At 40.0% G+C, this 15593-nt stretch overlaps 1 pseudogene; it reads right to left on the bottom strand.

Moving 5' to 3' along the window:
* Window positions 1-12492: 12492 nt before the first annotated feature.
* Window positions 12493-12699, bottom strand: LOC118076411 (copper transport protein ATOX1 pseudogene; annotated as a pseudogene).
* Window positions 12700-15593: the final 2894 nt, after the last annotated feature.

Genomic DNA, 15593 nt, shown 5'->3' with positions numbered 1-15593 from the left:
TTAACCCATTCATTATTCAGCTAGACTCTTTTGACAGAATGACCTTTGGTCAGAATGTCTGGGGTGTTAGGGGAAGTGTAGTTCCTCTGTTGGGGGACATGTCATGCTTCTGCATAGTTCATCCACCATTGGCCCCCACCCTGCACTTAGCTGACTAAACCAGGTGAGGGTAGCCAATGGGAGTCAAACTCTTGGTAAATTTGGGACTTCCCTTGCATGCAAAGACAGGTTCTGGCGGATGCAGCGGATGAGACTAATTGTGGGCCAAACAGTTAATAAGACACATTGATGCCAAAAATATTGCTCTGTTTTCCTTTGGAACACATCAGCAAGGCTGAAGGGGGCGTGTCCTGTTATATGGGCAGCACAAGACCTCCATACACACTGCCCAGGCTTGCGCCCCAGGAAGGTCACTTCAGTGTTATTGACGCAGCAGCTTGACTTTACCCCCAGAGGCGTATACTATTGTCTCTTGAGACAGATGGATGCCAGCATCATGCATACATATCTCCAAATAATTTACAGCCACTATGGAAGAATGCATGTGTAGGGCATTAAATTATGTGATTCTTAACGCTCTCCCCCCACCCAAAGCACACAACTGTTAAGTAACACATTGGAAGATAAATCAGTTAGCATGAGAAGAAATGTTGAATTGTGCTACATGCAAGAGTCATTTGAACTAACACATTTGCTGGTTACTATTATTCAGGCTTAGATCTTCCCTACAGTAGTGCAGCAGAGGATCAGATGCTTTTATTCATTCATCATTTACGGTAAAAGTTTTCTTCATACTGTGAAAGAAAGACCCCATTCCCATGAGGTTTCTGCTAGTCATAGAGCACTAGTATCCTTGTTTCTGGTGGTGCCTTTCCAGATCTGTACTAGCAGATCTCTGAGTACCATCATTAGGCTATGCAAAAATTACAGTTACTGTGGCTATGAACAAAATCTGTTTAATGTTAATAGACTGCCTTAGAATCTGGAACAAGCTAGGACTTGACAATGCCATGTGCATTAATGTCCTTGGGAACTAACTAGAGGCACTCACCTTTGGGAGGTGTTCTCTCTAATGATCTAGCAATGTGCATGATGTGCATTTTGTAGTATGGTATTCTCTCATTCTTGTACTTCATGGTAGGTACATATTCATTTCAATAGCACTTGCTTTATAAGAATATTTTTTTTAAGATGCAGATTCTGAAATGGTGGAATTACTGGAAGTTTAACAATATGCAATCACAAAATGAAGATTAATATACACACCATTATATTATTTAGCTTCCTATTTTTCTTTAGTTTATGGCTTAGATTCATAAGCCACGCGTGGAAGAATCTTTTCTGCTCCATCTTCCCTCTCCGGTCCCTTGCTTATCTGCAAAAGAGAGGATTTTGGGAAGGGGCTGGCAAAGACACTTGTACATATAGCCTTTGAAGCCAGCTAAATGTTGCTAACATGCTATTACAGAAAACATACTGAAAATAGATGGATATAAATATAGATTTTGCTTGCTTGATAAGTAGATGTTTTTCAGTGTGGATTAATATTTTCACAAGCAATCATAGCATCTGTTATGATTACTGATTACTTCATTCTTCATATATGGGCATTTGGAGATTCCCTGAACAATACTCAGCATTATTTTACAACACACATGATAAGAGTTAAATTTAGTAATAAATGGTACATAAAGATACTCACTTTGTTATGCCACGATGATTCACATCCTGTTTAATTCTATTTATCAACTTTTAAAATATTCAACATTACTTGAAAAAGTATAATAGGGGCAGTTTATTTGAAAGCAAAATTGTTGTTCCTGTTACCATTATTAGCAAGCAAAATAAAAACAAGGCACTGGCTATTATTATTTATGCTCTAGTAACATCAAAAGCCTTCCTTCAGTATGCGACTATTTGCTAGAGACTGTACAAAACACATCGGTTATCATGGCAGTTTTGTGAGAGGTTTACAAAGTTCAATACTTTTCAAATACTTTTGTAATGAAAAGCAGAATCCTACAACTAAGCATTGTGCTTAACATTTTGCACTGGAAAACAGTAGATGTTTGATTTATACTTTATTCTGCAGTGAAAACTCTCCACAAGGTGCTTATTATTCAGTATTTTTGTGAATAAGTGCCAGTTCACATAACCATCAAACTTGTGGCAGCCACTTAAAAACATTTGTACATTTCTTAACTACCTGTTCACAGGTAGAGTTGGATTCTTAAAAAGAAAGTAAGTTCCCACAAAGGTAGCAGAATGTCTAATATCCTCCCATGTGTCCAACTTAGGTTTCTCATAGGGTTTATTGAAACTCTTTAATTTTCCTTCTCCAATCATCATTGGCTGGGCACAAGCATTGTAGTACTTTAACAATACTTGTAAGGGAGACCTGCATCCCTCTTTAATGGTAAAGCATAGTGCATTTCCCTTTCTAAAACCAAATATGCTGTTCCTCTCTGACCTAAATAAAGTGATTCATTCAGTCCTATGCTATTCCTACACATAGTCTGTGTTGCAGACTAAGTAATATGTGTGGATTGGATTGTGCACCATTCTTTGTTTGCAGTGACCAGAAAAACAATCTAGCTATACCTGTTGAGTAGCAAACTAATGGATGCAGAAATTTGAAGCTGGAAAGAGTCTGCAGGCTATGTAACTCAGTCCTTATAATAATAGCTATTACACCTCTATAGCAAGATATAGCTCGTGCTATTTATTTTATGAAAATAAATGCAAAAAAGAGAAAATGATCCTGCCTCATGAATGTCAATGAGAGAGTAAATTATATGCTTTCCAGTATAAAGAATCAGAACTTTAAAGTATTGTAACATTGGAGGTTTGGACAGGAGGTGGTTAATGGGACCCAAATCACTGCAGACATTCTTTAATGGTCTTAGGTTATCAAGCGTCTTGTTTTGTGAGAGATATTATTAGGGAAATAGTGCTAGGAATGAGTGTATGGGGTGTTTGGGGGGTGGGGTTAGTACCTCTGGTGGAGGACACAGGGTAGTTAGTTCACCTTTTGGCCCCACCCTGCACTCCGCTCTCACCTGTGGCTCCTTGAAGCTGTCAGCATGCAACAGTGGCCACACCTCAGGAACAGCTTTGGCTATCAAGCTAAACCACGTGAAGGTAGCCAATGAGTCTCAAACGCTCAGGGAGTTAGGGACTTCCCTTACATGCAAAGACAGGCTTCAATGGATTGAGCGCATGAAACCAAGAGTGATCCAACGCTCTGCATGTTCTGTAGAGGGAAGTGAGGGGCAGATGGGGCTTGTCAACCTGGGAAGGCTAGGAGAAGAAAAACTCAGGTCCTAAACCTCCGCTGCTGTGTGGCATATCTTTGGGAGAAGAAAAGGCTAAACAGGAGAAGAGTCCCTAAAAAGTTTGATGGTACCTCATATGCCTCCTTCTGGCAACTCCTGCAGCCAAGCTGGTGCCAAACCTTTGTCTCTGCTTTCTTTTCGAGATCCAGGTGCTTTTGTGTTAAAAAGAGCAATATGCTGTAATTTTTAACTGGGGGTAAGACTGGGACGCGGGTGGCGCTGTGGTCTAAACCACAACAAAAGTGCTAGGAACTATCTAAATGGGGGTTTCCTTTCTCTTTCCCTACCCCACAGCTGATGAGATCCAGGTGCCTTTGTGTTAAAAAGAGCAATATACTGTAATTTTTAACTGGGAGTAAGACTGGGATGTGGGTGGTGCTGTGGTCTAAACCACTGAGCCTAGGGCTTGCCAATCGGAAGGCTGGCTGTTCGAATCCCCACGAAAGGGTGAGCTCCCGTTGCTCGGTCCCAGCTCCTGTCAACCTAGCAGTTTGAAAGCACGCAGTGCAAGCAGATAAATAGGAAGGTATTTGTATGTGGCGGGAAGGTAAAAGGTGTTTCCATACGCTGCTCTGATTTCGCCAGAAGTGGCTTAGTCATGCTGGCCACATGACCCAGAAAAACTGTCTGTGGACAAATGTTGGCTCCCTCGGTCAGTAAAGCAACATGAGCGCCACAACCCCAGAGTCGTTTGCGACTGGACTTAACTGTCAGGGGTCCCTTTACCTTTGCCTTTAAGACAGAGGAAGAAACTAAAAGAGGCACCATTAGAGAGCTGAATTCAGTCTTTGTAAGCAAACAGCATTTAAGCAAACACCATGCCCCTCTCTGGAGTAGTAAATTTGGAATGTTTAAGCTGCACCTCTGTTTATATTCAAACTGTATATTTGTAAAAAAATTGTCAAATCTGTCAAAAATGCCAATCAACCTCCAGTTATCTCCTTCTGAAGAAAACCAAACCCATGAAAGCGCTGCTGAAACTGTTTGGAGAAGTGGCGGGCCCTAACTGTATTGTACTTTGGAGGAATCATGTCTTATATTCCATTGCTGACAATATGATAATTATAGCATCCAGGTCTGTGCTGCAAGGAGTCATGTGTGAATGCATGCATAGACACACATGCAATTTATATGAAAATAATTATGTGACCGTGTTTAAGTAGGTGGAGCTATTTTTTAAAAAACTGCTAGGTATAAAGGCCTGTAATAATACTTCTCTCTAATGAAATACTTACTGAACACTTAATGAATATCACCATCGCCATTAGTTACCAAAATTACAAGCAATGAAAGATGAAAAGAGAGCACATAGACTGATCCACAACAGATTTGTGTCTGTTTGATTTAAAAATGTTACATTTCAGAGAAGAAAATCAAATGAAACTAACATAAGAGTCAGGAGTGCATATACTAACTTGATTTGATTGATAGGCTTCGCATTTCTCTTGCTTTTATATCTCACACATCTTGTTTCATAAGCTCTGCCAAATTACTGCAGCACAATTACTTCTACTTATTTTTTTAATGCTCTTGGAATAATTCTTTTATATTCTTTGATATCTTCAAACAATAGTAAGCTATATTCAGGCTCATGTCATAGAGATACCTTTTTAAAAAATAACTTGATTAAGTTAACTAAGTATCTTCATCTGCAGTAGTTCAACAGGAAATTAACATTTTGATCACTGCTTCCAAGTTGTTGTTGTTGTTTAGTCGTGTCTGACTCTTCGTGACCCCATGGACCAGAGCACGCCAGGCACTCCTGTCTTCCACTGCCTCCCACAGTTTGGTCAGACTCATGTTAGTAGCTTCGAGAACACTGTCCAACCATCTCATCCTCTGTCATCCCCTTCTCATTGTGCCCTCAATCTTTCCCAACATCAGGGTCTTTTCCAGGGAGTCTTCTCTTCTCATGAGGTGGCCAAAGTATTGGAGCCTCAGCTTCCAAGTACCGGTAAGCACATGCAAATGTTTGCTGGTCTTTTGTATTGGTCCTTTTGTTTCATCCTGATAAAACATAGTTGAGCATGCATGTGCAGCTGAGCTGTCATGGGATTCATCGTCTATGCCATCAAAGGGTTGCATTCGGTATCATGCACTTGAATAAGGAATAGTTCTGTTCAAGAGGAAGTGGAAGGCTCTGTTGGATCCAATAGCCGGGCCCTGTTTTCTTATCTCTGTGTACAAAGCAGCTATAGGAGGACATCTGTCAAGACCAGAGGAGGGCCATTGGTAGTCAATCCAGTCTCTGACACTTTTATATTTATTTCATTTATAATATTTATAGGTTGCCTTTATGAGTAAAACTCACTCAAGGTGGATTGCACTATAACAGATGAAAATGTAATTTTCAACAATAGTAAAACAAAACACCATACAAAACCTCACAAGATTAACAAAAGCTTCAGTAACTACACATCTATGGAACAGGAGCAGAATGCACAGCCCTGTTAACTAGGTTAAGACAAAAGGCTGAGATTCACAGGGGGACATTCAATGTAACACTAAGGTGATAATCCTGTCAGGGCAAGCATTTCAGCTTGCCAGATGGAACGTTTTCCCCCTTCTACCTCATGCACAGTTTCAGGGGTTCCCCTGACCTGCCCCCCCCACCTGATCTAATTGCAGGTGGTGTGGAGGTGCATGGGGGAGGAGAGAGAGAAAGTCCTACTGTGTAAGTGGAAGCCCTTGCACAATGCTGGATGTCAGGGGCGGATGTTGCATACTGTTGGTCCTTTCTGTGTTTGAAAAGTCTCTGAGATCTGAGCACACACAATTCATAGAAACTAGTTCACTAGCCCTACTAAGGCAACAAGGCATTTATACGCAGAAAGGTTCATGACTGGTTATCACCTATGATCATTTTTTTAAAAAAATTATCCCATACATGTCTACATAGTAGACACTTGAGTTCAACGGGACTTTAGATAAGTGATAGGATCATGTGAAGACGAAAGCATTTAGTATAACTTTAAAAAGGAAAGGAAAAAGAAATCAGGAGTCTAAACATAGTCAAAAGCAGTGCTTAGCATATTATAAAGTGGTGCTTTTTACAAAGGCATGCAGCCGTCCATCACAGATGTTGCTATATTAGAAAGCCTTTTGAAAGGGGAGCATTTTTCAGTCTGCCACAAATTATGCTTTTAAAAACGCAAGAGGATATGCTTTGCCATTTTACTTAGGGTTACAAAACAATGTGGTAGCTCGTGTAGCATGACTGGAGGAAAGCATATTTATTCATTTATTCCCACTGTGGGCATAAACTGGATGAATGCTTACAAAAGAAACTACGATATCCATTAGTACTTTGACCAAACCCCCTCAAGTTATATTCTGTCACACTTTCTCAATTTAAAGCTGAAATGTCCCCATATCTTAGCGATGCACAATAGATTTTAAAAAGATAAAATATTGACAGTGGATCATGTATAATATCAGTTGCTACTCAGCTATGAGGGGGAAAACATTCACATGCTATTCATTTGTGTGGGTCATTATGGGGTATCTGCCTTCTTCTTAAGAGCTGGAAGAAGAAACAGGCATCCTCAAGAGAAAAGGCATGTATAGAGCTGGTCCCAGAGATTCCCTTGTTTTCATCACAGCAGTTCCCACTGCTAAAGAGAAAGGAGCCACTTTTCACATGATATACAGCAGCTTTTGCAGTGAAATCACTAAGCAAAGCTCTGCGCCTTTGTGAATTTCTCTCTTAGATGCTCAAATCCTTTCCCAATGACAATCCTTTGTATTCAATAGAAATCGTAACAATTTCCTTAATTTCCCAATAACTCAGTGTGTGTGTGTTTTTGTTTTACTACTACAGCTGTGCCAACAAATATATGAACAGAAATTACACTAGAATGTTTGGCTCCTCCTTAAGAAACACATGATTATGATTTTATGTAATACACCTCCAGGCTACAGAATACATCTATAGGATTTCTCTCTGTATAGATGAGATGTGCTATCCTCCGTGTTTTAGCAGTTCAGTGAACTAAACTGATACAAATGAGACTTGAAATGTTAAATGAAACTAGCATTATCAAAGGTTCTCATATCAAATAATTTTATTTCTGTAGAATTCGATTGAGATTAGGAACTCATGTGATGACTAAAACACCCAGTAGTTAAATCAAATAGTCTAGCAATATAACTGCAGGGGAACCTGAAAATAAATGAAATATTCTGTATGTCTTATTGCTTGTAAGCAAGGCTTCAGAGTCATGCAATGTAACACAGGCCTGTGTGGTTTAGGGCTTACAGTTGGCCTAAACTTCATCTTTCATAAACTGAAAGGCTTCTTCTGTCTATGGAAGACTTTGATCTGAAAGAGGGATTGTGCTAGTGGAAGGGGAAGGGAACTTGACTGCGAGCCATCCAGAAGTGTGGCACTCTGAGGGCTGGAAGGGGTGCATGTGGAATTCAGTAAATATGCTTCCTTTTTTTTGCTTATGGGAGTGGATTTGGATTAAATCTAGTATGTGAGTGGGTAGGTGGGTGGATAGACAGACAGATGGCATAATGAAATCAAAGCAAATTATGGAGTCTTGAAGGCAACCACTAAATTTGTCAGCAAATAATGGACAACCACATTCTCCTTAGCTCTGTTAAAAACTCAGTCAAGCAAAATAAGGCACCACAGTTTATAGTACTTCCTGATAATATATTTTACAGAATATTTAGATTGATGATGGTTTGAAATAATGGGGGGGAAGTGTTGACATGCTTCCCAAACTCGCAAAAGCAGAAAGTTTCTCACTCCTAGCTTTTAAAATTGCTCATATATTTCAGTAGTGCCATAACATATTCTGAAGTGACCAGAGTGACCAATTAAATTGTGCTGAATTCTTTCAGGCCAGCTTTAATGGACATACAGAGGAGACTTTAAGAATACTTTGGGATAAAGTCCAGATGCTTTAATCAAATAAACTACTGAGTTTAAGCATAGGTGGGCCTATTTCTGTATTTCATTTTAAGGTCTTTGCTGCCTACAATATTCTGGCGGCAATCCAGTCCCCATTTGCTGTTAAAATCAGCTTCTGAACATCTTTTCACAAGCCACACATAATTTGGTAACCGCCTAAACCATCACTGAGTTTAAGGATCACATTCTGAGAAACTTCACAGTCACGCCAAGCTCCTATCATATGTATATCTGGTTTATATATTGTTGGCATGCAGACACAATGAATCAGTAATTTCAACATTAGCTATATGTAGAACTTCAATCTATAACAGCCATTGCTGTTATAGATTATACAGTTTTCTGCAGATACCGTACTATTTTGAGACTGGACCAGTGTTCTACCATAAGCATTCTTCCAAAAGATGGGTTCATATAATGGGGAACTAACTATCCACAAGCCTATATTTTCCTTCAGGGATCTCTTTCAGGCTGTGTTTCAGCACACACTGAGTAGCATGTGAACAGCATTATGTCAGGACCGTTGATTTCATGACAGCAGTGAGTCATGAAAAACCACTGACCAAATGATGTGTCTTAACCAAAAATATATGTATTATAATATTTATTATGGGAAACAAAGTATAACCAGAGCCTCAGCATTACAGAACTCTCTACAGTGTTCAAATCAAACAGGGAATGGAGGGTGCAATGGCTTGTGAGAGAGTTCATTTGTATTCAGCCTATTCTTTTTGGTCCATCTCTCTCAGAGGTTGTTACAGAGGCATTCTCAGTAAATTCATGCTGTGAGCAGCCCAAGAGTTTTCACTAGTTGCCTTTTCTGTGTTCCCAAACTCTCATCTATACATGTTGGGATCAGAAATACCCCATAGCTCTTAGATCTGCATGGAAGTTTGCCTCTTTTATATACAGAACCTCTAGGTATGCAAAAGGTGTAGGATTAGCAGCATATACATGATGAATTGTTTATCCACCTTCACTCAAATAATAAGAAAACAAACAACACTCACATATCTCTCAGCTACCTTATTAGACTGAAGTAAAATCTGACTTGTAGATTATTGGCTGCAGGAAGATGTGTGGCAGGACACAAGTCTTACTTACCTAGTCTTAGAGTCAAGAGCAATTTTTACTCATTCTTTGATGTCTTTGCAAAGTATATTCCTATTCTCTATAGGAAGAGACTGTACAAGAGAATGGTGCATCAAGCTGGTCTCAGCTAGAGTCCAGAAACGCATTAAAGCATCTTTTACAGTGCACACCTACTGGAGGTAGTTTTATTTTGGATTTGGCTCTTAATTCACTACTAAAACAGCCACTGGATTCCAGCTTAGAAGAAAATGGTGATAATAAGATATTACATACGGTATGCTTAGCATTTAATACTGCAGTTCACCCTCACTCCTGCAATTCAGCAGATGCTTTTTACAAAACCATGCACACACAAATAAGCAAAAACCCTAAGGGATGGGATGTGTAAAAATCTCACAGCATATTGCAGGATGATGACTTCTTAACCTGGTCTTTATACAAATCCCTGAAGAGGTTCAGAAAGAGATCCTTTCTCATTATGTTGTTTCATATCTGAAACTGATAGTGAATATCAGAACTCTTCCACTCAGATTTTATCTCAAGTGGTTTGCTAGTTTATCTGTCATGAACAAATTGCCCTTAAACAAAACCACTTTGGCTGGTGTGTCAAAAAATATTGTTCAGAATGTGCAAGGGACATATCACCCTTTTGATAGGAACATAGGAAACTACCTTATACACAGGCAGACTGTCAGTCCATCCAGCTCAGTATGGACTAGGAGCAGCTTTCTAAGGTTTTGAAATGTGGTCTCTTTCACCCCTACCTAGAGTTGCCAGGGATTGAATTTAATATATTTTGCATGCTTTCTACCATTAAGCCATTACCCTTCTCCTTATAGGCACTCGTATTACTACACTCATATTACTAGATTTGTTTCTGCTTATTTATTATTCCTTAGTGTTGGATCTGCTACAATTTCTAGTGGAAGTGAACAATGCTGATTTAAAGTGATTATTGTTATCCCTCTCTGTGGGTATCCAGAAGGAGTTATGGGGTATTGTTCCTTATCATCTTGGAAATTGTCTTTATGGAGAGATGTTTTCAGACCACTGAAGTGAAATAACATCAGTATGTCATAGTTTATATCATCTAAATGAGAAGCAGTATAAATTCTTGATCAGTGGAGATAATGCTTAACTGGTGACAGCTAGCAAGCTTAATCTAGACAGGATTGAACAGATGGTGTTGAGGGTATTTGGAATCTAGAAGTGTGGACTGTGTATAAATGGGATTTTCTCTTCTAAAGAGAAATGAGAGATACCGTATTTTAGATGTTCTCCTGGATGTAGCATTTCCTCCCAAATGGTCAGATGGTACCTGTGGCCTGGAACATATTTAACTAGCTTTGTTTATTCTAGGAGTGGAGCAGTTGGCACACATCATCAGTGGTTTGGATACTCAATGACAAACTATTAAACTGGTGAGATTTGACCCAAAGTGACCGGCATCACCACTCCCCTGACTTTTTGTGTTCTTTTATTGGTTCTTTAAAAAGGGGGGGTGAGAGTGGCAGACAGAGAGAGAGAGGAGAGAGAGAGAGAGAAAGAGAAGCAGCCAGATGTAAAGAACACAGTCCCTTTCTCTTCAATAGTTGCAAGGAAGAAGCTATTTGGTTACAGTGGCTTTTTCACACCTGCACTGCAAACTGGATCTGCAAAATGACTGAAGTAATTAATTGAGCTGTGGTCTCAATATACAATGAGATACATTTAGGCTAAATATTCACAATAAAAACATTCATAGCTGCATGGATAGTAGAGTAGAGAGGAGGTAAAAAAAAAAAGCCCAACCCAAAACCCCACCCTCCTTCCTTGGAGATTTTAAGAAAAAGGTAGGGCTGACATCTTTTAAAGATGCCTTCCGCATAGAACATCCAGTTGTACAGCAGATGATTTAACAGATGATCCACTGTGCCCTTTAAAATTCCATGGATGTGAGATGAGGAGAGCCATACATAATATAGTTCAGAAAATACCAAGTAAACATTGCACTATTAAAGTAGTGCTCTCTTTGATGTGGGGAGAAATCCTAAGCATAACTACCTTTCACCCAAAATAACAAGCTACATGTAGTTTTCAACCTCCAGCTGAACCACCAGTCTCAACATAAAGTAGCGGTCCTGATTTCCACTTAATGCAAATGAAGTTGGGGAAAAAATGCTAAAGTAACATTTTCCAGGTAGGATATAGCTTTTCTCTGAAATGATCATAGATGCATTAATCATTTTATATTGAACTAGAATCTTGTTAATAGATCATAAATGATGTGGGCAAAATGCAGAGAACTGATATTTTATTTATTCTGAGTGCAGAATAAGGAAAGTAGAGTAAGGAAAAAATGAGCTTATTATACCAACATGAAACCAACACTGGCTGCTTACAGAGTTTCAAAAAAAAAAGGGGGGGGAATCCCTATTCCTGCATCCTAAGAGCAGGATAGTAAGTGATGAACATGAGGAAATGCAGTTACCGGTACATTTACTTAAAGTTGGTGGTAGTTGCAGATGAAGATTAAGCACATGTTTCCTAAAACATATGGGTTTTCTTGTGGAATTTAAATGAAATTTTAGATAAGTCATAATGTAAATGTTCAGAGAGGGAGATCCAGACTTAAAAGCAGCAAAGACAATGGCTGAGATTGCATTTCTATACCACAAAACTGGGAGTAAGCCCCATTAGTGAAATTTACTTCTGAATATACATGGTCAGTAAAATCAGAAGGTGTGAAGGAAAATAATTTTCTGTCCCCCTCCCCCCAAAATAAGCAATGTCACACTTAAAGACGCTCTTGGGAAATGGATGAACCATAGTGCTGCTTGTTTCTCTCCCCCTCTCTCTTTCTTTTCTTTTCTACTTGAATACTGTACAGTATAGATCCAAGTTTTATTACAAGGCCAAAGAGAAGAAACACTACTGCTGTAGGACAAGACGTGGGACATCTGCTGTCAAAAATTCTCATAGTTCTTCCCCCACCAAAGGCCTTCTTCTTCCTCCCACCCTTCCCCTCTTCTCCAACATCTGGCAGAGCAACTGTGGTCAAAGGAAGATTGACAGAAGCGTAAACAGCCACCTTCTGACAGAAACCATGTTAAACGTTGCTTTCCTGAAGCACAGTAGCCTCACCGGCCAAGCCTTCTTGTGTGTCTATTTGTTTCCAAGGTAGGAGGCACCCTTCCCAGTTTTCTTCAGGGTGTTCAGTAAGGTGTCAACAGTGTGCTCTGAGTCTATTTTCACCTTCTTGTTGGGCAGGTCAGTTTCAAACTCAACACCTCCCAGCTTGAAGAGAACATGGCTGGTGGCATTAGAGCACCCTTCACAGGTCATGCCTACAAAGAATTCATGTTTCGGCATGGCTGTTGTGGTTGCTGCTGCTGCTCTTCTTCCTCCAAAGCCTTCCTGGCTGCTGCTCAGTGGAATGACGCAGCTCCCTTCACAGCCTCCACACACACAACACACACACAAGCCTCCTTTTTTCTTTTTTAAATTCTGAGGACTATAGCATAGACAGTCTTAATCTTTTTTCAATACACGTATAGGGCTCATAGCTTAGTGGTATGGCTTATTCTTTGCATTCAGATGTTCCCAGGTTGAGTTTCTGGTTCATGGGTGGAGAAACTTGGGTCCAGGGGCCAAATGCAGTCCTTCCTGCAAAGCATTTTTCTGACAGATGCATCTCTTTGAACTGTGATAATGTATTTAGCTTTCCTAGTAGACAGGTGTGTGTGTGCACACACATATGTGTGCATGTCTGGAATGTACCACACTGTGCACAGAGTTCTATCCATTGCTCTGGTTACCTTTGCCTCTGTTCCCATTTATAACCAGCATGTGACTCCCTGAAGATTGCCCACAAGGAAAAAGTTTCCCATCCCTACTCAGTAGGGATGGAGCTCCCTCCCTCAGGTATTCCTTGAATGTAGAGTGGTTTATAAATCCTGAAATAAAGTAAAAACATAATTGCATTCTAATTTTCATACAACCGAGGCCTTGTGTTTTAGGTCTGATTTCTTGTTGGTCTCTTCCCCTCTGGTTTTGTGTTAGCATTACAAATAGTCACTGTTCCCATTGCAAGAAAAGAAATTATCAAGTTTTGCAACATCATTAGTGCCAGATTGATTCCTTCTTGTCCTTTGATCCCCACATTCAAAGATAAAGATAAAGGCAATGCAACATGCCTGAGAGTAACTGCAGAGAGAAAGGCTTTGAAGAAGAAAAGTAGTTCACAGGGTAGACATGTTGAATATGAGACAGACATGGGATAGCTAAGTGGCTGAAGAAAATGCACACCTGGATATAAGGTCCTTTATACAACTTTCCCATTGTGCCACTGATTTCCAATAAGTCACTTTTTCATTGTCTATGCTTGTTTTTCTGTGCATAGTGTATAGCTCAGAACATTCCTGATGAATAATCAGAATCTCCATTCCACTGTCCTTTGGGCTCCTCTGGGGAGATTGGCAGCTTCTGAGGCCTGCAGCTCAAGGCTGCAAGGTCCAGGGGCAAGATGGAGACCACATCTGAGGCTAATTTGCAGGGCAGTCTCCAGCAGGTCGCGCGCCCTGGCACTGAGGGGCGGAGATCGCTCAGGCGCCCCCGCCCTCGCAGGGCATAGCATGGTTTCCGCCCTGGCGCACCGTGCCACCGGGGGTCTACCTAGAGCTGGCCCTGCTAATTTGCCTCCACTGCTTGGAGATTTGGTTCAACATTTAAGAAAGTGGCCCTATTTTCATTCTATCTGCCTATGTCTTTATTTCAGACCTTGGTCACAAGTAACTTCATCTAGGTCTGTTCATAATGTCTGGAAAAGGAATGTGTTTGTTTTGAAACTAATGGACAGGAATGATCCTATCAATAATAGAATAAAATAAAATCCAATTACAGCTGTTCTTATCAGGGTATAATCAGCATGCCACATATTCTAAAAGTTGATGAAAAAATCATACTTAATTTACTAAATTGCAAAATCTATCCTTGTAAAGAAAATTCTGATTCACTTAAGATAGCAGGAACCAGGATATTATTGTGAATTAGCAATGTGTTCAACACTAGGTTGGTTGGGATATTTGTGCACAGAAAGCCTGTATATTTCAGAGATCCCTTGGTCAGGTGAGGCGGCACAATGTGTGTCTGCAGACCACAGCAACCATTCATTCACATTTGGAAAGTAAAGGAAGTATTGGGGAACACCACAGATGGGATTAAACCTTTATAAATTTTCAGTTGCATTTTCTTTTTCCTGTATAGCTTAATCTAAGCCATTGGGAACCACCAGCCATTATCTCCAGAACTCCTTCTTCTGCAGGGCCCTGTCCGGGATTTCATTTCTTAGTAACCCTGTACCTATATACCTTGAAATAAGCCGCAGTGAACACAGTGAGGGTTGTTTGTGAGTAGACATGTTGTGATTTGCTATGGTATTTATATTTCCCATCAATTGTGTTTTATGAGCTAGATTTGATAAAGGAGTGGATCAGATAATATTTCTACCCTATCCCAATCTAACCTCCCAACTCATCTGGAATGTAATCAAGACAAAATCACTTAATACATTAGGTTTTGCACATAGCCTATATTCAGCCATGGTACCTACTGCATAACTGGGGTTGGTTAAGTTGGCACTAGGCAGGCAGGCAGGCAGGCAGGCAGGCAGGCAGGCAGGCAGGCAGGCAGGCAGGGAAAGCATGTTCTTTCCACATGATGGGCCAGACTGAGGGGGAAGTATCTGATTCAGCCCAAATGTGTTCTTGCTTACAAATGCAGCAGTCTCATATTAGAACATGGGCATCACTTCTTACAGATTAAAATTAGCTACTGATCAGCTGCAAGTGTCAATTCATTTAAACTTTCATATAACTAATGGTGTTGCTAACCTAAAGGAAACATCATCTGAATGGTAATAATAATAATAATGCTAATTTTTTAATGGCCACACAAACTGGAAACCTTCCTTGGCTTATATTCTATACATTGTGGTTGCTTTTATCTACTCAGTTTTGGACAGACCTCTTCTTGAATACAGAATCAGAAGCCTGTTCTGATCTTAGAAGGGTGCCACAGCCACCCAGTCAATGTCTAGTCATGAGCTAGGGCAGTTAAGTGTGGCAACTGGCAAGACCTATTTGAGATGAAATATAGGCAAATGAGGTAACAAATGCCAAACTTGATCCCTGGCTCCTGCTTGAAATAACACATGTTTGACCAGAAAAATCACTGAAGAAGAAAACTGACCTTCAATTATAAATGTT

The sequence above is a fragment of the Zootoca vivipara genome, chromosome 2, assembly GCF_965207765.1.
Source record: "Zootoca vivipara chromosome 2, rZooViv2.hap1.1, whole genome shotgun sequence".
Taxonomy (NCBI): domain Eukaryota; kingdom Metazoa; phylum Chordata; class Lepidosauria; order Squamata; family Lacertidae; genus Zootoca; species Zootoca vivipara.
The sequence above is the reverse complement of the archived record's forward strand: the minus strand, read 5'-3'. Positions and strand labels throughout refer to the sequence as shown.